We start from the raw sequence: 23,605 nt of genomic DNA on the forward strand, positions 1-23,605 counted from the left end.
TCAGAGCTTGCACGGTACAGCATCTTCCTTGCCCCGGTACCTAAGAGCTTCCTTTGAATTTCGCCTGCATTCCGAAAAGCACTCATTCTGTTGAGACAGTACATTTAGAAGCTTAAATCATCTACATGCAGAGCGGACGAATGGGATCTCTGTCTAAATAATGAAATACTTTTGTTCTGAGTCTTGAATTTACTGAATTGAGTTACTGCTGAGATGTTTTGTAGTTTCAAGATTCTTTTTAAATATCTTCATTTTAAAAGAAGGTGTTCGCAATTCGTCCGCATGTGTGTTTAATGTTGCGTTTTCTGAATATGTGACTGGATTTTGATGTAATATATATTTTACAAATGAGTTTCGCGATTTGACTTTAGGAATTTTGGCGAATGTTTTTTTGCGCTTTCAATCAAACTTTTAACTATAAAGTTAGTTGTGTTTTAAGTCTCATGCTGACCTTGTCTTAAGGTTTTATAGTCTAATAGATTATACTATTTTGAGAAGCCTTTTTCTAGCTAATCTGTATATCATGTTCATGTGCCTTTTCAATCTAATTAGATAAAAATAAGATGTTATTATAATTACCTTCGTGAGGCAGATTTATAATTAATTATTGACGCGTATTTATCGAGATAGCCCGACTAAAAGTAACATTTCCGATTCATTATTCAGGCGTCAGTTTCCCAAACACTTGAAAATGTGTCGTTTATTCAGTCTTTTAATAAATAACTTGTTTTTCTAGCTTTGAATACTGGGAATAAAAGTCGAAACGTTTGGATCTCAGTTTACGGAACTCTAAAACTGTGGGCAGTAAAACTGATAGCTATTCGAACGAGTTTTGCATTTGTTTATTCAGTGCCACAAAGAAAAGTGGACGAGAATGCAGAACAGAGACAGCGCTATATGTATCGTATCGCGCCATCTCTTTTTCTCCACGGCAACAGTCTTGCTTTAAGTGTTGGTAGGCACTCGAAGCAAAGTTTTGATGATAAAACTTTGAGGTACAGATTCAACAATTTTTCACAACGGATACTTTTCAAGATGTCTAAAGAACTAGTTTGCTATGAATATCTAATGGCGTTGGGTTTTTTATGATATATTGCGTAATACTGAAAAAATCAGTCAAAGCGTGAGTGGGACCCAAAATGCCAACCGTAGTTATGGTTGTTTTACCTCTATTTTAAGCTGTTATGGTTTATAAGATACAGCCTGATGACAAACAAACAAGATTGCAAAAACAACCGAGTGGTTGAGGTCACCACGCCAAACCCGCTAAACGAGACATGTCGCGGGTTCGATACGCACGTGGGACAAGAATTTTCGTGATCCACGAATGCTTGTCCTGAGTCCAGTTGTCATTGTGCATGTGACTGTGAAGCCCTCAGCGACACTTGAATTTAATTTCTTACAGCAGGGCCTTAGTTATAGGGTTCCAAAGCCTTTGGGTAGTAAAACCTAGTAAAACTTTATGTTTCAAATACTCGGATCCGTTTTAAAGGCTAAGTTAGATTTTTACACTTAGCTTATTTTTCCATTCATTTACAAAAGAAGACTTATTTTCTCGGATTTTGTGCAGGAAGAAATCAAGTTTAACTGATGTTCTAGAAAATACTTAACTTAACATTTCTCTTAGAACAAAAGACACAAAAAAGGGACACCACTTAGAAAATTAAACGTCACAAGAAACTATGTATAACAAGAAACAGTTTATAAAAGTGGTTTCTTAGGTTTACGCGAATGTTAGACATTGAAATGAAACTACTTTTACGGATTTTATCGCGGTTTAATTTTAGATTTTAGTTCTCGACGTTTCGAAACCTTTGCAGGTATCATGGTCACGGGCAGACTGAGATGGCGTTCGTCTTGACAGAAGATGTTGCTCGTTCTACCTTCATATTTTAATTAATTATTTGTCCGACCTACGCAGTATGAGCTCACTGTGTCTTGATGTCTTGCAGCGCTGCTCTTGGGTTTGGCCTTGAGTTTATTTATTATTGGATCCCAAGTAGGTGATATCTTCCAGCCATCTTCTCTATTGAAATTAGGGTGTTTTTTAATCTCAATAGCCTCGCGAAACATCCTAGGTAGGAATTTGGATTCTTTAGCGAGGATCTGTGGTTGGTCAAATCTAATATAATGGCTGGAACCTTCAGCATGTTCGGCGACTGCAGACTTCGTTGAGCGGCGGTGTTTGACGTCAGCTATGTGTTCTTTAACGCGGGTCCCTATGCTTCGTTTGGTTTGACCGATGTAAGAGAGGCCGCAGTCACAATCTAGTTTGTATACTCCTGCATCTTGTAGAGGTATGTGACACTTGACGGATGGTAAGGACTGGCTAATCTTCTTGGGCGGCTTGAAGTATGTTTTAATTGAAGCTCGCTTCAGGATGTAACCAATCTTGTCAGTGACTCCTCTGACATATGGTAGTACAGCAGGCAAACGATCAACCGTGGCTGGCTTCACTCGGTTTCTGTGACGGGGCCGTGGAACTTGGAGCTTGTTGTCTTGCAGTACTTGCTTGACGTGTTGAAGCTCAGCGGCAAGGTGTCTGTCATCACAGAGTCCGTGTGCTCTCTGAAACAAAGATTTTCCCACGGTAGCTAACTGTTTAGGGTGGTGGTGAGATTCACCGTTTAAGTATCTATCTGTATGGGTCTTCTTTCGATACACGGTGTGACTTATGGTCTGATCAGGATTTCTTTTAACTAATATGTCCAAGAAGAAATAATTAATTAAAATATGAAGGTAGAACGAGCAACATCTTCTGTCAAGACGAACGCCATCTCAGTCTGCCCGTGACCATGATACCTGCAAAGGTTTCGAAACGTCGGGAACTAAAATCTAAAATTAAACCGCGATAAAATCCGTAAAAGTAGTTTCATTTCAGTTTATAAAAGTTAATATTTATAGAGTTTTCTTTGTCCCTAATTCTAAGTTCATTTTTAGAATCTACGTCTATTCCAATAACGGAGGAAATTTTTACATATCGGTAAACCCACGTGTAAATATCTTGATCGCCCGACTAGTTTCGGTCCCAACCGGAGTCCTTAATCATGAGCTAACATGGCGGCGGGCGAGCGAGTCAAACTCCCTGTCATAAGTAACTAGTCAGACGCTCCTGATAAATACTCAGTGGAGTCGCGAGTCGAATACTATGAAAAATATTTACACAACATACAAAATCCACATTCACAACTGCATTTGTACGCAAATAATATCTTTAAAGCAAGCAATATAATAAAATATTCCTTCCCTGTGTACTTTACCTCGTGTTTCTCGCAATCCCAGTAATGTGCTCCTTGAGTACCGTTTTCATAAAAGATATTGTGTATTGTGCAACAAGCCTATGTTCGCTAGTACTTTTATTTTTCTTTAAAGACTCTCGCAGTATCAAATTTAATCCTTATGTCGCGTGGGGTTTGACAAGCTTTCGTGGATCGCAATGCTTGTTTGAGGCGATGATCGAACCCGTGACTAACACACCTCGTCAGTGAATTTGAAAAAAGTTTTTTTTGTTGCACGAAGAAACATTGTTAATCTTGTCATTAAAGTCAGAGGCTCCGTTCCACTCACCTCCAAAGTGGGAGGAGTTGTCTGATGATTACCTACCCGGAAAACACCTAGTCTAAAAAAATAAAGGCCTAAAGACTCTCAAAATCTAAAACATTTTTCCATTAATTTTACTCAAGAAAATAACCAATATCTTAAGGTATATTAAAAAAGCCATTTTGCTTTTGATTGGTAATATCCGTTGTTCAATAAACGTGTACGATCATTTAATATGTTATCAATTTTGTTCTGAGATTAATACTATACTTGGGTGTACTCGGTGTAATAATAATGTTCGTAAAGAATGGATATTTGACGGATTTTAATCCTTGTGTCGCGGGGGGTTCACAAATATTCAAGAACACAAAGACACCCAGCAACAGAGGAATCACTCGTGAACCACACAAATGCTTGTTCTACCCGAGGAAGCGTCACGTCACATACAGTGGGTTTGGTTGAAGCCTGAGGTCAAGTATATGTACATACGTTTTCTTTAGTGGCAGCTAAAATACTTTAAAAAGCCATGTACGTAATTTCAATCGTTCTGCCTCAAAATGCCTAAAAATATGAAACACTACCTAGAAAGTCTTCAACAAACCATTGAAGCACCTGTACATAATGAATACAGATTTATTTCCTTTAGTATTTTCCTTCTGGTCACTTTCAAGAAGACTTGTAATATGAATTTCCTATTAAATGTAGGCAATATTTTGTTCAGAGAAACAGTCTTTGAGTGAGGACATTTTTTATATTTTCAAGCTAAAATAAACTCTTTGTGAGTTTTTTCAAAAGAAAAATATTAAATGGTGTATATTTTTGACGAAAACATTGCCCTTTCGATTTATGTTAACGACCTGTTTAATTGGCTTTTTGCACGTGGTTTCTGCTAGTGGACCAAGTAGAATCCAAACTTAATTTTAACCAATAGCTAAATAGATTTCTCATGAAATAAGCACTTTTGTTTATATTTTTTGTATTTAATGTGAATAATTATGTGCGAGTTTTTATTAGACATGTTTAAAAAAAATCCGTCGAGCCGCTAAAAAGTTGTGGGTGGTTAAGATTTTAGTGTGGGCCCTTTTTTAATAATCTTGTTTGGCAAGCCCGGTTATTTATAGACGACTTAAAAATAAAACATCCAAGCGCTTTAACAATTTAGTTGGAATAACGATTAAAACCACTTTTGTATTTTTTTTTCGGAAAATCACTCATTTTCCCAAATTTAATGATAGTAGATTTAGTCCAAATAAAACAGTTAATTAAACACAATTAATTAACCAGCTAGAATTACAGTACACGATAAGCAAACACTACTAATGATTCACATTTATTATTTTAATGGTATTTAATTGTGTAAAACATTTATCTCAGTTTAAATTACAGTAATATGATGAATGATACATATGCTCATTTAATTAAGTGAACTAATTTAATGAACAATGTGCATAATCTATCATCAAAACAGTGTTATTAAAACGTGTTTTTTAATATGAATCCCGCTCTAAGTAATTTAATTGTTGTGTCGCAGGGTTTACAAAAATGTTATTAAACAGGGTCACTGTCTGCCCGTCGATCATCAAGCTATATCTCATCACCGTGTTAGCTTGGCAGTTAAATTTTCACATATTAGATATATTTTTGTTGCCACTAAAAATAAAACCAGGGCTAAGCACGGTTGGATGAATGAAAAAAGAAATATATTAGTGACAAATTTTGTTTGCAAATTAACAACAATTTTTACCAGTTTCTTACAGAAACCTAAATGTTGTTAGTCCGTCTCATACTTGAACGGTATTTATTTAATTGACTCCCACGTTCTAACAACAATAATTTACAATCTAACTCTAAAACTATTTTTTAAATAAAACTCACTTCAAAACTCCACTCACTCAAGCCTACTCACCTTAATTTTCAACATATTTTTTGAAGTTTACCTTTCGAAAACTTCCACCATTAATTTATCTTGTTTGCAGAATAACCTTTGTACCCTCCAACGCACAAGTTTGAACTTCACTTCAAAGTTTTTGACAGTGTCGGTGTCGAAACTTGGGTGGATATCTGAATTGGGTTCGATTACTCTATTTATAAATGTCAGGTGGTCGCGACTTGCTGTGGGATATCAAACATTTTGGTCTTTTTTATGGAGTTTGTTGATTTATTTGACAATGTGACTTTGTTATATTTAATTCTAAAATTAAAATATTTAAATGCTAATGCTAATTTTGTTTACCAAACCAGCCTATTGTCTCTCAATTTTGAAAAGGTCTCCCCCATACCAGAGTTTAAGCACTGATCACCATGCTAGCTCACTGCAAAAACAAAAACACACTTAACTTAAAATTAGTAAAATATACATGAACTGCCGGCTTCCATTGCTGTTAAAAAAATTAAATTAATATCACTTCAGATACGATGTCGTTAATTTACATGGAACATTGTTTTTAAAGTACAACGTAAAAATTAATAGGTCTTAAAAGTCGAAAATTTAAGAAATTATAATTTTATCAAAATCGGTCCAGCCCTTTTAATAGTTGTAAATTGCATTGGCATTGGGTTTGAAGCTATCCTGAAAATTTCAGCCTGCTAGCTTACCGGGAAGTGCCTCAAAATTGAGTTGCGAAAATCCAATCGGAACGACAAACAAACAAACGTGAAAAGTGAGTGTTTGAAAACGTAAGAAAATACCTCTTACAAATTCCTTTAACACTATATAAAATATCCGAACACCACTCCCAAAAAGACCAAATTCAAGGAAACCGTACTGAATGCATTCCGTTAAAGTGATTTTACGAATACAAAATGGCGTATGATTTGAACGAAACGTCAGTTGAACCAATATACTTGCAAATTCAAGAATAATATGACATCTACATTTTGATTTCAATGCAATATGTTTCCAAAATATTAGATGAAATATAATATGTATTATTTTAATCCAAATCTGTTTTGTTTTTATTTTCAGATCGTGTTTCCAGTCAAGCAGTTTGAAAGTAAGTGTTTATTAAAAAAAAAAATCGGGAAACAAAAACATCCTTATAACTTCTACTAGCTGTTGCTCGCGACTTCGTCCGCGTGGTTAGAAGATATAAGTTATAATTTATACCTGCCTTCGCAGCGCTTGCAATGTAAGCGCAAAAAATGTGTTTTTTTACGACCTCACATTAGAAACCTCAAAAATTGTAGCCTATGTGTTATTCTGATGTATAAGCTATATTGTGGTAAAGTTTCATTCAAATCCATTCAGTAGTTTTTACGTGAAAGAGTAACAAACATCCTTCCATCCATACTTACAAACTGTCGCCTTTATAATAGTAGTAGGATTTTATACCTATAGGGGATAGGTAGTACCAGTAGTAATGAAAAGAAGTAATTTGGCTGCAAACATGATACACCATTTTCTGAGTATTAACAAAAAATCTAATAAAAAAGTAAAGCTACCAGTAAAGATACAAAAACGATAAAAGCTGTCAAATCGAATGAAATGGACACTGTCAGCTCGACTCGATGCCATAGACAAATTTTAACACTGAAAATCTATTTTCAAAATGAAGAGCATATTCCAGTCTACCTGTGAGCTTGTTAGGCTTTATCTAAAGCCTTTAAGTCGCCTCGGCTTTGATTGATGAATATCGCTGGCATAGTCCAAATTTTAAAGCCGTGAATTTTCAGACACAGATTCATTTGTGATTTTTTGAAAAAAGATTTTTGGCAGTTTGATTTATGGTCCAAAGGTTTATTAGAGATTATTAGTGTCCTAAAAAAATGGGTTAAAATGCGTTAACTTGTGTCACCGGTTGAATTTCATGAACTATGATAGACGGTAGAAATTTGAGTATAAATAAAAATCGTGCAGCAATTTTTTGTATTCGAATCTTCAGTGTCTTGTGATCTTAGCTGTTCATAAAATTTAATAATTTTATTTTAAATACTTCATTACATAAATCTTAAAAACCACAAATATTAAAAAAAAAACTAAAATCAGGCATAGATTATCACACGAAGGACAGCGTCACAGTAGTAACATACTAAAATAAAAAAAAGATTTTCAAAAAAAATCGTCCCAAGCACTGACAACAAACCGACAATCCTAACTCTCACTTACAAAAGGTGTCCATAAAACCTGTAACTAAAAACACAAGTAAATCAATTCAATCTTATGGCGACTATAAAACACGTATTTGTGCCAAATTGCCACAATTTGGCAAATCGCCGAGCGGATTGGCACCACTGGCCGGGTGGCAATGTTAATCCGATATGCGGCATTAAATGCCAACTCTATTGGCAGATTATACACGGAATCTGATATATAGGTTTATTAAAAAATGTTCTCCTTTCTCGGAAAATTCGATGAACGAGCTTTACTTATTGGATCGTATTCGTTCAGTACCCATTTTTTAACGATATAATATATATATATGTATAATGTTACACAATTGTGTACTTGACAAATAAAGTCTGTTTACCATCACACAGATTTAAAAAAAAATACTGGATACGTATTTTTATTTTATCTCGTTAATTAAAAACGTGTGACGTCACTTATCAGTACGCTTTTATTAGCAAGTAATGTTTCTATACCTCATTACCATAATTAAGTGCTATTTCTTTACTTAATAGTATGGAAAATTAAAAATAAGTATTTAATCTTTTTTGGAAATCTGTCTCACGGACAAGACAGATTTATGTTATTATATTTAGTAAATACCCCATTTGGGCGTTTCTTCTAATGTTACGGTTTGCTTCAGTCCGGTTAGCTCTACGTGAATACGTATTATGAATATTTAAGACCATTTAGTTATTGTAAATACTTGAGTATACTACAAAAAGTCACATAGGTATTTGTCTACATTAGTTTCAAACCTGTTGCCGCGTGCAAAGAAACCTATCTTCTACAATACAGCGCCACAGTGTCATCCAGCCTCTTAACCAATAAAAATGACGGGCCTGTTGGTCTAGTGGTTAGTGACCCTGACTGCTATACCGGAGGTCGTGGGTTCGATTCCCACCCAGGACAAATGTTTGTGTGATGAGCACGATCATTTGTTCTGTGTCTGGGTGTCATTTATCTATATTATGTATGTATTTAGAAATATATAAGTATGTTTATCAGTTGTCTAGTACTCATAATACAAGCTCTACTTAGTTTGAGACTAGATCGCGTTGTGTGAAAGTTGTGGAATATTATTGTGGAATGTTAAATAAAAATAAAAAGACCTATCTATCAGAATCACTTAATCAATCTTACCAAACCTTTCTCGGAAAACCAATAACACTTATAAATTACATATGTACCATGTAATTCAGCTGGTGAAATGTTTATGAAACCTGAATATCTGTAAATAGGCTTTTATGAGAGGCTTACACACCTGGGGCCTGGGGACGAAGGGAAAAATTTTCGCGACGCGTAAATAATTCTTAGAATTCTGCCGTGACACCTTTTTTTTGGACGACGAAGGTTGTATATCTATATCATACGAAAAGTAATGGATAACATGGTAAATAAATTTTCTTAATTTAGAGTATTAAAGGCACTCTTTATATTGATCTAGGGTCTAGTTAGAACGTTCTGAAAGTTTAGTCTATAAATGGGCCAATAGGTAGAGTAGATACTTAATATTTTTATAAATTATTCAACTAGCGTCACTAATTGTTCCAACCTGTAACAAATTATGATAATTGTAATACATCTAAAAATGACACGATAAACAAAAAGTACAATCAATTTAGTACAGCAAAATACTTTTAACTGAATTGCCAACGGCAGGCACTTTTTTATATTTAATAACAATAAATAACAGTTTCGAAGTGACAAAACTACTATTCAACTAATATTTAACAAAGTGGAATGAAAAATATCTGCTCGAGGCGGCGTAGCAAGCGTAGCCGGCGTAGCGCTACGCGAGCTACGCCGCAGCCGTAGCAAAACAATTTACAATTTATTTTGAGTAAAGTTGCTATTATGGATAATACACTTCAATAATGTAAATGGCTACGACTAAAGTGTTCATGTATTTAAATGGCCTAATGTGTTTGGACTGTTTTCGATTTCCGTAGACGGTAAGGTAGATAGTAAATAATAATAATAAAAATGAAAGTCAGAACCCTTTTAGATTAATTATATGTAATGTCTATACCTATCGGGCCGTATAACAAAATTTTTTGGGATATCTAATAATTATTATATCTAATATTGAACTTTAACTATAAATTAACAACAAATGTATTTACATTAAAATTTGTACAAACATTAGAATTTTGGAAACCTAAACAGGTATTTCGACCAGAATCCTTAGAATGTTGTAGTGGAGGATAACATCTTTGGTTAAGGGCACATTCCGGAATCAGATTGGATTGGATTAAACGCCTATTAACCGACCGACCGCGCTATACGATCGCGTACGCTATATAGTACAGTCACTAACAGAAGTTGGAAAAAACAATAAGAGTCAAAGCAACTGCATATAATAAAAATCAACGAATAGGGATGATGAAAAAGTAAAAATCAATTGAGTCCCTCTGAAAGACAATTAGGAATTTTAGACACGTACCTATTTTTTCTTGAATTGACACAAAACAACCTGCATTAAAGTGTTGGAGATGTGATGATTGACATTTTGTAAATTTTACACACAATCGTGACGTCATGCGTAAGTAGCACTCACTGTCATTTGATCAACTCATATTTGCAGGACAAAAGAAAAATACGTATCCATTATTAAACATCAAACTACAAGGCGAATACTGAAAAGAAATGTCATCATCCCCCTAGTGTAACAAAAAAATCTAAACCAACCTTGTCAGCGAAAAAATACTGTCACTTTGTGAATCGGGTTGTGAACGACTGTACATAGATTTAGGTTAATAGGCAATCAACGGATTCCTCAGAATTGACAATTCAAATGAACCACACGATAATTATTGTAATAACAGAGTTACCTAGTTTTATTACTAGGAGAATCACTAGTTATTCTGAAAGCAAGGCTGTTGAATTTGTTTGAGTGAGATGGCACTCTACACTTTGTAGAGCATCATCCCGCTTCCACAGCTGTAAGTCTTGCTTTAAGAGGTGATAGACCTGTGTTGTAAGACGAGGTGATTTTTAATCAGGAACAGAAATTCGAGGAGTGACACAAACATATAAACAATCAAAATTGTTACTTTTTTCATTCATTCTTCATTCTTTCGTTCATTTCTGAAAAATGAAGACAGCAAGAATATAATGATTGTGGAAATAAGGTGCTGTTATCAATGCCATTTTGTTCGTATAGCCGGGTGGTATAAATCACCAAGCCAAACCCACTTTGCGCGATGTGTTCCTTGTTCGATCTCCATATAGAACAAGTATTAGTGTGATCCACGAATGCTTATCCTGAGTCTGACTGTCTTTGTGCATGTGACTGGAATGATGGTAAAACTTTCCGCTACATAATGATAAAATTCCTTAGTTCCTTAAAAAAAGAACTAGAATCAAAGTCTCAAAGACCAGCTTGATTAAAGTTTACATCTGTAGCATTGGCTTTTTAAAATTATCAAAACAAGTTATCGCCAACGGTTCTGCCCGCATGCTGGGCAACAGCAAATTTGTACCACCCGTCGTAGTTTTGTCCAACTTTATTGATGTTTCCTTTATCGTTAACTAAAGCCTTCTCAGAGTATCAAAGTAACAGGAACTACACAACTAGAAGGCATCGCACAGAAACACACATCAGAAAAGAAAAGTAAAACAAAAAAACTTTTGTATCAACATTTACCGACAAAACTTTTCTTTCAATAATATTGGATGTTTGGTAGAGTTAACACGTATCTCGCAAAAGCGAACAGAGAGAAATATTCGCGCAATTATTGTTGTACATTCGTATTAATTTCTTATCGTACTGTTAATAACAAAATAAACCCATAATTTCACTATTTTGTCATTTGAAAAAACGAACATCTATACTAATATTATAAAAAAGGAAATATTTGATTGTTTGTTTGTTTGTTTGACACGAATAGGCTTGGAAACTACTGGTCCTATTTGAAAAATTCTTTCACTGTTGAGAAGCTTCATTATCCCTGCTGTGCATGGGCTGTAATTTATTTAAAAATATTAGGGTTCCGTAAGAACATTACGATATTGTAACCCAAAGTGTCATAACTTATATCTTCCAACCACGCGGAAGAAGTCGCGGGCAACTGCTAGTGTACAATAAAAGCATAATTCATTTCATATTCCGCTAATGCAATATGCAACACAATACTCAAAAGCAATTATTGTACAAATTACCCTCAATATCTACTTCTCGGCAATTATAAGATACGTAATGGGTCCTCGGAAAATCGTTCGCACGTTTTCCCAATATTTCATAAGAATTTATATTGCTATTTATATGCTAGCCAGTTTTAAATGACATCGTAAACCTGTCTAGACGTCTGGTTCTCCACAACCTTAGATACATTTGCTATTATTTTTGTCTTTAAATGTATAGTCAGTCACAAAAGTGACAAGCAAGTAAATAAACACAGACAAAAAAGGAAAAATAAAATATGTCGTGGTTAGGATTATATTTAACCATCCTTATCACTAACAGTTTGAAATTAAAACGCTTGTCCAAATTCTTGATATAGTTTCTGTTGTATGACGGAGGGAATTTCTTTTTTACTAAGTTCTAATCAATTCTTAGATTGTGTCTGTGTTATGCAAGCTGTGGCATATTATACTATAATTGAAAAAGTTTACTTATCATAAAATAGAAGCCGAAAAAATATTTCCAGATGAGTTATGAAAACAGCTACTTTCTTTAAGAATAAGAAATTTTATTTATTTGTAGTAAAGATATTAGGCTGGTTCCATGCGGCCCAGAATAGAGAGTCGTGGAAGGATTTGGGGGAGGCCTTTGCCCAGCAGTGGGACACAGTGGGCTAGAGAAAAAAAAATAAGTAAAGATATTTAAAAAGTCTAGGGAGCTGCTTAAACTCTATATATAAAACATGACTTACATTGATTTATAAATATAATTATCTACGTAAATTTTTGTCGGTGACTGTACTTCAAAAAATATAAAATGTAAGATTTTGTGGCTGTTTAAGTATACCTTCGCTTCGGATGTGATCAGACGATGACAACGAAAACAGATGGCTCGGTTCGTTGTCCTGGGGATCTAACTACCACCACCTCATAAAAAAGAAAATATGAAGTTTGTTTCTCTTGTGTAAGCAAGACGGTGCACTATATAATATGAAGCCAGAATGTATTTTTTTTTTTCGTTGCTTGTACTTTCGATTCTTCTTATTTATTGGTCAAATATGCCTTGTAAATGCATCAACAGTGTAAACCCCAGTAAAATTTCCTTTTTTTCCATTGATGGATTTATTTATTTTTTTTATCATTTTACTATTTTACGCTGTTCTTGCATAAACATAATATTTGTAAAAATTATATTGTATACATTTATTTTTAAAAAGAGTAACTTATGGCGTTTCTTGCCGGTTCTTCTCCATAAGAGTGACACTTTGGAACCGCGCAACTAGAGCCATCACCTTAACGTTTTTAAAGTGCCTGGAAAACGGCCTACTTGAAATAAAAACTTTTGATTTTGATTTTAATTCTTGATTTTGTAACAGAATTGAGTTCAATTTTTATTTATTGTTTCTAAGAGGAAACAGGAATTTGCACAAAGAGCGTTTTAACATTTATTTTAGTTACGTTAACATACTGTATATCTATATCTATACTTCTATACTAATATATAAAGCTAAAGAGTTTGTTTGATTGTTTCTTTGAACGCGCTTATCTCAGGAACTGGTCCAAATTGAAAAATTATTTTTGTGTTGAATAGACCATTTATCAAGGAAGGCTTTAGGCTATAAAACATTACGCTGCGACTTATAGGAGCTAAGATACAATGGAAAATGTGAAAAAAACAGGGCAGGTATAAATCATAACTAATATCTTCTACCCACGGGGACGAAGTCGCGGGCAACAGCTAGTAGTGTATATACAGGTAGCTATATGTATTGTGAAATTAAAAAAAAAACACGTAGCTTGTTGTATATCAGAAAATCTACACAAAAAACATTGGAGGAATACAAATAAGTATTTTTAAGCAATTCTACTTGGTATATTGCAGCGTTGTAGATCGCATATTTGAAGTAACATTATATAACACGACACGTATGTATGCTTAATAAATAGTCATAAGCATGCTTGTAACTGTCACGGAAGGTTATTAATATAGTCAAACATAAATGTTTATACAGACAATGTTCGTTTTGTTTAAGGCATTAAATATTTACACCAACAACCTACTTATGCCGTTAAATTGTCCATTATTGACTTAAATTTACTGATCTTTAAGCAATTCTCCTACTTTGGAATATAATCCATGTATCGCAGGGAGTTTCACAAACAATAAAGTCACATGCACAAGACTCAAAACAAGCATTTACGAAACACACTAATGCTTGACCTACACTCGGATCCAACCTGCAACACATCGTGAACAGTGGTTTGGCGTGCTGACCTTACACCACTCGGCTATCCGTGCATAACATATGCGTAGATTGAAGACTACACGGTGACATGTTTGTTATAGATCTAGGTATCCTTTTTTTGATTTGAATGGTTTTGAACCTCCTCGAATGGTCAAAAAAAGAAATGAAATTGTTTCTAAGCAAAAAAAAACAAAAAGGTATCTCCGAAAGCAATCGATTATGTTAACTTTGATTCATAAAACAGTTTTATTCAAACCCAACGATATGTGACAATTTAAAGAACAAATCTGTAAACCCCAATCTCAATCTAAAACACTGGAACACGTCAAACATTTATCCGTGGCTTAGCAAATATTAAACATTTGAGCCTCTTAACCAAACAGGACAAAATTAAAACAAAAGAAGAAATATCTTTTTCCTCAAATGTTCATCCCTGAAACTCCCCTTAAATATTCACAAGCATATATCATTTCATTTTTGTACATTATATATAATTCCTAGAGGCCGACGTCTCTTAAAAACTCTGTAGGCCGCGTATTGCGTCACGGCGTACGCTGTGTCATCAAGTTTTTACGCCAATATCAACCTACTTGTACACTGGCGTGTTGGTCTAATACCTGGATGTTATGTTTTCTTTTTTTTTAACGACTTCCGCACTAGGGAATTTAATCCTTGTGTCGCGGGTGTTTTTACAAAGATACAAATCACATGCACATAGACACCCAGACTCAGAGCAAGCATTCGTGGATCACACAAATACTTGACCTGAGACACTAGGATTCAATTCCTTGACGCGAGAGTAGTTTTTTGATTAATTCTCCCTTTCTCCGATGGTCAGGCAGCATATAGGTGCCATTTTATACCTCGTAGCATCACAACGCGGCACACAGCGTGACGCTATCACCAACCTATCCAAATTTACTGTTTATAGGGTTCCCCGCCCTAAGTTACAAATGGACTTTTGCATTTATTTCCTTAACAACAAAAAATGTTTTCAGAATGGTCCCAATTTACAATTCTAATAAAAACAATGTTTTTAAATTCTTGGAACAAATTGAACGTGTTCAGGCGACGTTTTAATATGAACAAGGAGATGTTAATGAGGGTCTTTTTATATAGATGAATAATCATTTTGATGAAGGGCTTTGTAAGTCTTCTCATTTCGGAAAATGTCATAAGAAAAAAATTGAACATGCTCTTTTTGGCTTCGGTTCTAAAACTATTTTTTTTTGTCATCTATTTCTTTCACTCGCAGGCAACTTTCATAAGGTCATGACTTCTCTTTCGTACGCTTAGTGGGTTTTAAGCGGCGTGTATATACTAAGTCTGTGGATACACGGTACACCGCTCTTGCTGTGGGGAAAGTAACGCCGCAACAAACTCAGTCTTAAACTAAGCAAAGCTAGTCCTATGAGTACCTAGTCTTCTAGCAGGAACCCGATACCTATATCTACATAATTGAAATGAAATGAAATGAAATGAAATCATTTATTCTGTAAGTAGGATATATCATCACTTTTACATGTTTTCTTATTTTTTTTTGAGAACGCTGGAGTCGACATTTCCTATCTGACTACCCTGAGAAGAAATGTCGAAACAAACTCAAGGGGTCACAGTCTCTTTTAAAGTCCAGACAATTTCAATGCGAATAGATATGTATAAACCAATGCACGGTATTTTTTGGACTGGCCTTTTGAAGAAAGTACCAGATCGATCTGAGCAAGGGAAAAAAACAAATAATCTCACTCAAATCGCCAGTTTGAGAAACTACAATTAACATATACCTGCATAAAGTTTATACTTACAATAAAATAAAATAAAAGCAAAAAAGATTGAAAAATAAAAAAATAAAATTAATAATTCGGTAAACATTATATGCAAAAGCACAAAATATGTCAAAAATTGTATAAATGTATATGCAAAAGCACAAAACATGTCATCAATTAATTAAAACGTATCATATGCAAAATGCAAAACACATGTCAGCATGCAGAAGATAACCGGGCAGCAATAGACAGCTCTATTAGCGATCAGCTCAATCCCATGCGTTTTTATCAGTAAGATAGTCAGATATCTTGTAATATCCTTTTTTGGATAACTTAGCTTTGACATATACTTTAAACTTCTTAATAGGTAATTTACGAACGTCAATGGGAAGTTTATTGTAAAAGCGTATACATTGACCCATGAACGAGTTGCTAATTCTGTGGAGACGAGTGGAGTGAACAGCCAAATTATGTTTGTTTCTAGTGTTCAAGCAATGTACATCAGACATTTTTACAAATTCAGGCTCGTTTTTGTGAACATACATTAAATTTTCAAGTATATACTGTGATGTTACAGTCAGAATGTTTATTTCCTTGAATTTCTCTCGGAGAGAAACTCTTGGCCCTAAGCCGTAAATCGCGCGAATGGCTCTTTTTTGCAAGACGAATATTGAATTAATATCGGTACAGCTGCCCCAGAGGAGAATGCCGTACGTCATTAAGCTATGAAAGTAACTAAAATAAACTATTCTGGCTGTATCCACATCAGTTATCTGTCGGATTTTTTTCACAGCATATGCGGCTGAACTTAATCTTCCAGACAACTTTTCAATATGTGGGCCCCACTGCAATTTGGCATCAACAGTTATGCCAAGAAAAACAGTTGACTCAACAGGGTCCAACTCTACTCCGTTTAGTTGAACATTGGTATCTAGTTGCCTCACATTAGGCGTTGAAAATTTTATCAATTTGGTTTTAGCCGAATTCAAAAGTAGATTATTTACATTAAACCAATGGACAACCTTCGAAAGTGCATTGTTCACTTCGTCGAAATTTAGAAGTTGACGTTTAATTTTAAACACAAGTGAGGTGTCATCTGCAAATAACAAAATTTTGTGATTTTCCCTTACATGAAAAGGTAAATCGTTTATGTAAATAAGAAATAAAAATGGTCCTAGAATTGAACCCTGCGGAACACCCATTGTAACCACAGCACCTTCAGATCTTTTACCGTTCACATCCACTCTCTGAATTCTATTTTCTAAATAAGATCTTAAAAGACTAAGAGCATTTTTTTAAAACCATAATGGTGCAATTTGTTAATAAGCGTTTCATGACATACACAATCAAAGGCTTTGGACAAGTCACAAAACACGCCCAGAGCATCCTGTGAATTCTCCCAAGCCTCGAATATATTTTTTAGTAATTCCACACCTGCATCTGTAGTAGACCGACCCTTAGTAAAACCAAATTGTTTCGTATGAAACAAGCGGTGTTTATTAAAATGAACTAACATTTGATTTAAAATTAACTTCTCAAAAATTTTGCTCAGAGTGGGCAAAATTGAGATAGGCCGAAAGTTTGTGGGATCGGTTGTACTACCTGATTTAAAGAGTGGAACCACCTTACTCAACTTCATTAAATTTGGAAAAACACCGGAAGTGACACAAGAGTTGAACACTACTGCCAGATGAGGGGAGATGGATTTAATTATTGAAGACACAATATGTACAGACATTCCCCAGAGATCAGCAGTCTTTTTTACTTCTATTTGTCGAAATGACTCAAAAACATCTTTGCTACTAACAGTTGTAAATTCAAATCCCGTGCCACATTCCTCTACACATTCCTTGAGTATCGATAATGCGGCGGTTGGAGACGACAACAAGGTCTTAGTTGTTGCAATTGGAATATTTGTAAAGAAATTTTCAAACTCTGTTGCCACCTCCATATCCGCCCTTATATCAACATCATTAATTTTAAGGTGAAAGTCTGTTTGTTTCACAGAAGTACTCCCGGTTTCTGAGTTTATTATATTCCAAGTAGTTTTTATTTTATTTCCAGAAGACGAAATTTTATTTTTAATGTACAAGGATTTTGCGAAGACGCAAGCTTTTTTAAAAGTCTTTGAATAGTTTTTTACATATTTCTTAAAATTTTCACTATGGTTGTGTTTTTTTTCCTCATACAATTCATATAATCTAAGTCTGCTTTTAAAAATCCCTGGTGTTGCCCAATCACTGAATGATAGATATATTTCTAAATACATACATTTTATAAATAAATCACACATTTAGACATAAAACAATAGGGATGATGACTGGGTATAAAAAGAAAAAACCTCATAAATCCCTCAGTTAGATAATTGAAAAGAATGAGACACGTATATAGAATTGACAAAGATTAACTGCTTTAAAGTTTAGGAGAGAGGTCTTGTGACGTAACGATATGGTAAAATTTATACTCAATCGTGACGTCACGCGTAAGTTTCACTCACTGTAATTTGGTAAATTTATGTTTGCGGGACAAATTAAAAAATACGTATCCATCATTATACAAAAAACTACAAGACGGACGCTGCAAAAAAAAATCGTTATCATTCCTATTGATCGTGCTCAACACACGAACATTTTTCTAAAGTTCACATCATCATCATCATCAGCCCATAGTCGTCCACACATCGAGATTTATCTACAGCTACTCGCATAACTCAGTTCACGTACAAAATATTTTAGTACCAAACTTTATGACAAGGAAAAAACTAATAAAACAACAACAGGAAAATAAATTTATCTTCCCATAAACGTAGAAAACATACGCTCTATAAAAAGCATTCTTTAAATTAAAACAATGAACATTAGAGTCATTTTCATAGACCATGTGATATAAAAGAAAATTAAATTAGGAAGAAAATAATAAAATTGTCACAGTTTTATGACTGAACACGGATGGCAGGGTTCCGTAAGAAATGTTGTTATATGGTAACTTAATGATATGTGATACATTGTTTCTGTTTAGACAGTAAAACAATAAATACATAGTTTCTCATTTTTACGAGTTTCAAAAAACGAGGAGGTCAATAAAATAGCATTTTTAGGGTCCTGTAATTGAGGCTCCGCTGTCAGTCTATCTGTCCGTGTGCTATCAAGTTGTATCTCATGAACTATGACAGCTGCAGTGTGCAATGTTTTAACTTACTGAGATAATTTATTACTTTTACCGCTATTAATATAAGTGTAAATAAAATTAGTAAACGATCAGTAAGGTCTTAAATTTTATGGGTAACAAATTTTAATGGACATTTTGCTTCCTCTTTTAACCCTTTTGCTCAAAATCAACTCAAATGTTATTGGCTTTCAGCTAGTGAACATAATAAAATAATACACATCAAAATTCAAAAATATGAACATTTTTGCGAATACCAAGAACTGAAACCACGCTATAAGCACTACGGTATCACTGCCTTCACTTTACCAACATCACAAATTGATAACTGATAAACGCTTTCATCTACCCGACACAACAATATCACACTCAAAAAACTTTCATTAACACTCGTTTTAAATTACACTCAAAGTTCCTGTTACCACGAGCGTGAAACACGGACATTAAAATAATGAAACGTGTCGTTTTTGCCCTTGTTAAATAAAACAGCTGACACTTTGTTGTTTACTTTTTAAATATTACAAGCGTTTCTGAAAAGTTTCGACGGATTGTCCCAGTGGGTGGCTTGTAGCATGTTACTTGAACAAGGAGGTGATATTTTGCTATGACGATTATAATATGGTCTTAGATTCTATCCTTGTCGGTGGAAATATATTAGTTATTTGTTATTATTTCATTTACAGGCAAGTTACAAATAGTACAGGCTAAATCCAATATGATAATGTACTGGCTGGCCTGTTGGTGTAGTGGTTATTGGTAAGTGGCCTTGTGTTAAGATGAATATTGGTATTTGAACTAACGCCATCGGCGCAGAGTTGAACTGTCAACTCGATAGATGGCGTTAGTAGAAAAATTATAAGTCGCAATCGTTTGCTTCACACAAATCACTTAGGTTAATAAATTTTTGTCTTCTTGTGTTCACTTTGAAATCTAGTGTTTTATTTTAATTAACCTAGTTCGAATACAGTTGACGCGTCCGAGGAAGGAGTCTGTACACCTTGACTGCTAAAACGGAGGTTGTTGGTTCGATTTACACCCAGGACAACGGTTATTGAAAGTGTACATTACAAATGGTACAAAAGCGAATTTAGTCTTTCGAGTAAATTATGCGTCATTCTTATTTTGTTTTTTTTTTGCTTTACTAAATAACCAGAACCTTGAAAATTGTATAAGATTAATAATCAATCCTTTGATACAGATTGACGATCCAAGACGTGACCTTATGACGGGTTTTTCTTATAAAGCTACGGTACCCTAAAAAAACATATTCTCGAATACCCGAAAAGAATTTTGCAATAAAAAATAAAGGAAAGGTTTTAACCTCCCTTGACACGCGAATATCCTATATAAACAACCTCCCGGCTTGTCAACGTACCTCCGAAAATAAAAGCCTTAAAACAAATTCAATTCGAAGACGTTTTTCACAAACAAAGCCATTTGTGTTTTTATGTAAACAGATACATAATTTCTGTAAATTGAAAAAGGTGTTTATGTACGATGTTATTTAGATCTGAGCTTGTTTTTATATTAGCACGTCCGTGTGAGTTAACATAAATAGCTGAGTGGTTTAGGTCACGACGCAAAGACCAGTGTGCGTATATCTCGGGTTCGATCCCCGCGTAGGTCTAGCGTTCGCGTGCGAGATCCACGATTGCATGTACTGAGTTTAGGTATCTGTTTGTGAAATCTGGGACAAATTAATGACATTCTTTAGTCCTGGCCACTTTTTTTTTAATTTAAAATAGAATCAGAAAAAACAAACATGCATTGTGCAAAGCCGGGGGCAAAAGCTAGTATTATTATAACTTTTTCTAGTTTCTAGTCACTTAGTCAAATCTGGACTTGGCTTTTATCTTTAACTAACTAAAAAGTCTAAAAACCCAGATCTTGAAATGAAGGCACTTACAGAAAAACCTGTCCTCAGTTTCTTACGCACTTAATTCAAAGTTTGGAGTGAAAAACTCATAATTAACCACACCCAAGTAATCACTGGAGAATAAAGTTAGTAATCTTGTAAAAGAGACGATAAAATTTAAGCTCGATTCCACAATTCTACTTCAAAACTGCGTTCTACAAAACCAAGGTTCACGTGACCAAGATTAAGGCATTCAGATGTTTGGCACGAAGAGAGGGAAGAAATTTTCCGGAACTGATTATTCGGATTAAGTGATTAATGAGAGAAAAATGTTTTCATTAATCCTACTACTATTATAAAGGCGAAAGTTTGTAAGTATGGATGTATGGATGTTTGTTACTCTTTCACGTAAAAACTACTGAATGGATTTGAATGAAACTTTACCACAATATAGCTTATACATCAGAATAACACATAGGCTACAATTGTTGAGGTTTCTAATGTGAGGTCGTAAAAAAACACATTTTTTGCGCTTACATTGCAAACGCTGACTGAATCCTACAAGATAGATAGAAGTCAGATAGATAGATAGAAGGCAGGTATAAATTATAACTTATACCTTCTAACCACGCGGACGAAGTCACGGGCAACAGCTAGTATAATATAAAAAAAAATAGTTGTAGTCTGTCGTAAGACCAGTAATTAAATTAATCAAAATACATATTTTTCTAGATTGCCTTCTTTTAGTAATCAAAACATGACTTAATTGAAAAAAAAAACCTTTATCAAGTTTATTGTTTTAATAGAAAACGATACAGCCTAACTTACCAAACTAATTTAAACTGCCTCATTAACCTATATCTACAATTGATCGCGATCATGCGCCAGTGAAACCCGCTTTTAAAGTATCTACAATGAGTTTACACAACTAAGATTGCTCGAGGTGTCTGTAATTGAGAGCGGTATCATGGCCTTCACAAATTGACCAAGAAACTTCTTAATTGCAAAGAGGGGCCTTGATTAGAAAAACTCTTGGCTGAGGTCAACGACCAATTGACAGTTAGATGAGATTTTTAGTTTCGTTTTAAGGCTGATATAAGCTTCCACGGTTTTGTATGCTGAAATTAAGGTGTTTAAAAAAACGAATGGGTGTGTTTACTTAAAATATAAATTTGCTTAATAATGTTTCGGAAGGCGCGTTAAATTGTGGGCCCCGGCTATTATTCTTACATCTTTGACAGTTGTTACAGGTAGTCAGAAGCTTGAAAAGTCTGACAACCAGTCTAACCAAGGGGTATCGTGTTGCCCAGGTAACTGGGTTGAGGAGGTCAGATAGGCAGTCGCTCCTTGTAAAATACTGGTACTTAGCTGAAACCGGTTAGACTGGTAGCCGACCCCAACATAGTTGGGATAAGGCTAGGCCGATGATGAATTATTCAATTGATCTTTTCTTTTAAGATAAAAAACTTTGACAACTTAAGTGGACTATGAATGTCATTTTAATTGCAATCGATTACCTCTAAACTATAAAATAATACGTTGGCACTGTATCCAAGAAGCAAACGTGGATAAAAGTAGGTTGTACATCGGTTTTTAATTTACATGTGTTGCTACGTCACGCTTCGTAGCCAGTGTCTACGATGCTCTACAGTAAAGAACAATAATAATTCTACATTATCCTTTTATTAAAGAAAATAAATTAACCATTAAAGACAATTGCAAATACATAATAAACCATTATCTTCTAATTAATTATAACCACAAAAACCGAAATTAATAAGACAAAATTGCAGCAAAAATCCAATTCATTATAAGAGTTTAATTAAAAAATAAGGGAGAAGGGAAACCATAAAAATGATTTAGGATTGCTTGATTAACTCATAAACGTAAATAAAAAAGATAATATTAGCGGTGACCTGTACAACAAGTAAAAATAATCCGACCCTTATTGCAAATACTGCTTTTATTTATAACTAGCTGTTGCTCGCGACTTTGTCCGCGTGGTTAGAAGATATAAGTTATAATTTATACCTGCCTTCTATCTATCTTGTAGGATTCAGTCAGCGTTTGCAATGTAAGCGCAAAAAATGTGTTTTTTTACGACTTCACATTAGAAACCTCAAAAATTGTAGCCTATGTGTTATTCTGATGTATAAGCTACTATATTGTGGTAAAGTTTCATTCAAATCCGTTCAGTAGTTTTTACGTGAAAGAGTAACAAACATCCATACATCCATACTTACAACTGTCGCCTTTATAATAGTAGTAGGATATAAATTAATTTTGTAACTTTCGCGAAGCAGATTCATAATTAATTATTTAATAACAGTTTGCTCATCAGTTTTTCTTATGGACAACAGTATCATTTATATATTTTTTCTATATGTTGTATATTTACAATGGTGTAGCCTAATGCATTTTAGCAAATCATCATCATCCTAGCCTTTTCCCAACTATGTGAGGGTTGGCTTCCAGTCAAACAGGATTCAGCTATGTAAGTTCCAGTGTTTTACAAGGAGCGACTGCCTATCTGATCTCCTCATCCCAGTTACCTGGGCAACACGATACCCTTTAGTTAGACTGGTTGTCAAACTTTCTAGCTTTTGACTACCCGTCATGACTGTCAAAGATGTATGAATGGCCGAAACCCACAATTTAACGTGCCTCCTGAAAATTGAACTTTATCAATATCGCAAAATAATCGCCATTGCATCACTTTTGCTACATAAATAATAGCTCTGCCAATCTCGTGTCAGGAATCAGTTATCTTTTATAGAGCGCAGGTGATAGCGAACAATGACCT

The 23,605-nt window shown here is 34.4% G+C and overlaps 1 protein-coding gene across 1 annotated transcript in view; it reads left to right on the forward strand.

The window, feature by feature from the left end:
- Nucleotides 1-23,605, forward strand: part of LOC113505195 (sex peptide receptor-like) — a 287,008-nt gene that overhangs the window by 196,776 nt on the left and 66,627 nt on the right. The window contains exon 4 of the mRNA XM_026887787.1: nucleotides 6,506-6,533. The gene's annotated coding sequence lies outside the window, so the exon portion shown is untranslated. The remainder of the gene's footprint in view (nucleotides 1-6,505; nucleotides 6,534-23,605) is intronic.

The sequence above is a fragment of the Trichoplusia ni genome, chromosome 24 (genome assembly GCF_003590095.1).
Source record: "Trichoplusia ni isolate ovarian cell line Hi5 chromosome 24, tn1, whole genome shotgun sequence".
Lineage (NCBI taxonomy): Eukaryota > Metazoa > Arthropoda > Insecta > Lepidoptera > Noctuidae > Trichoplusia > Trichoplusia ni.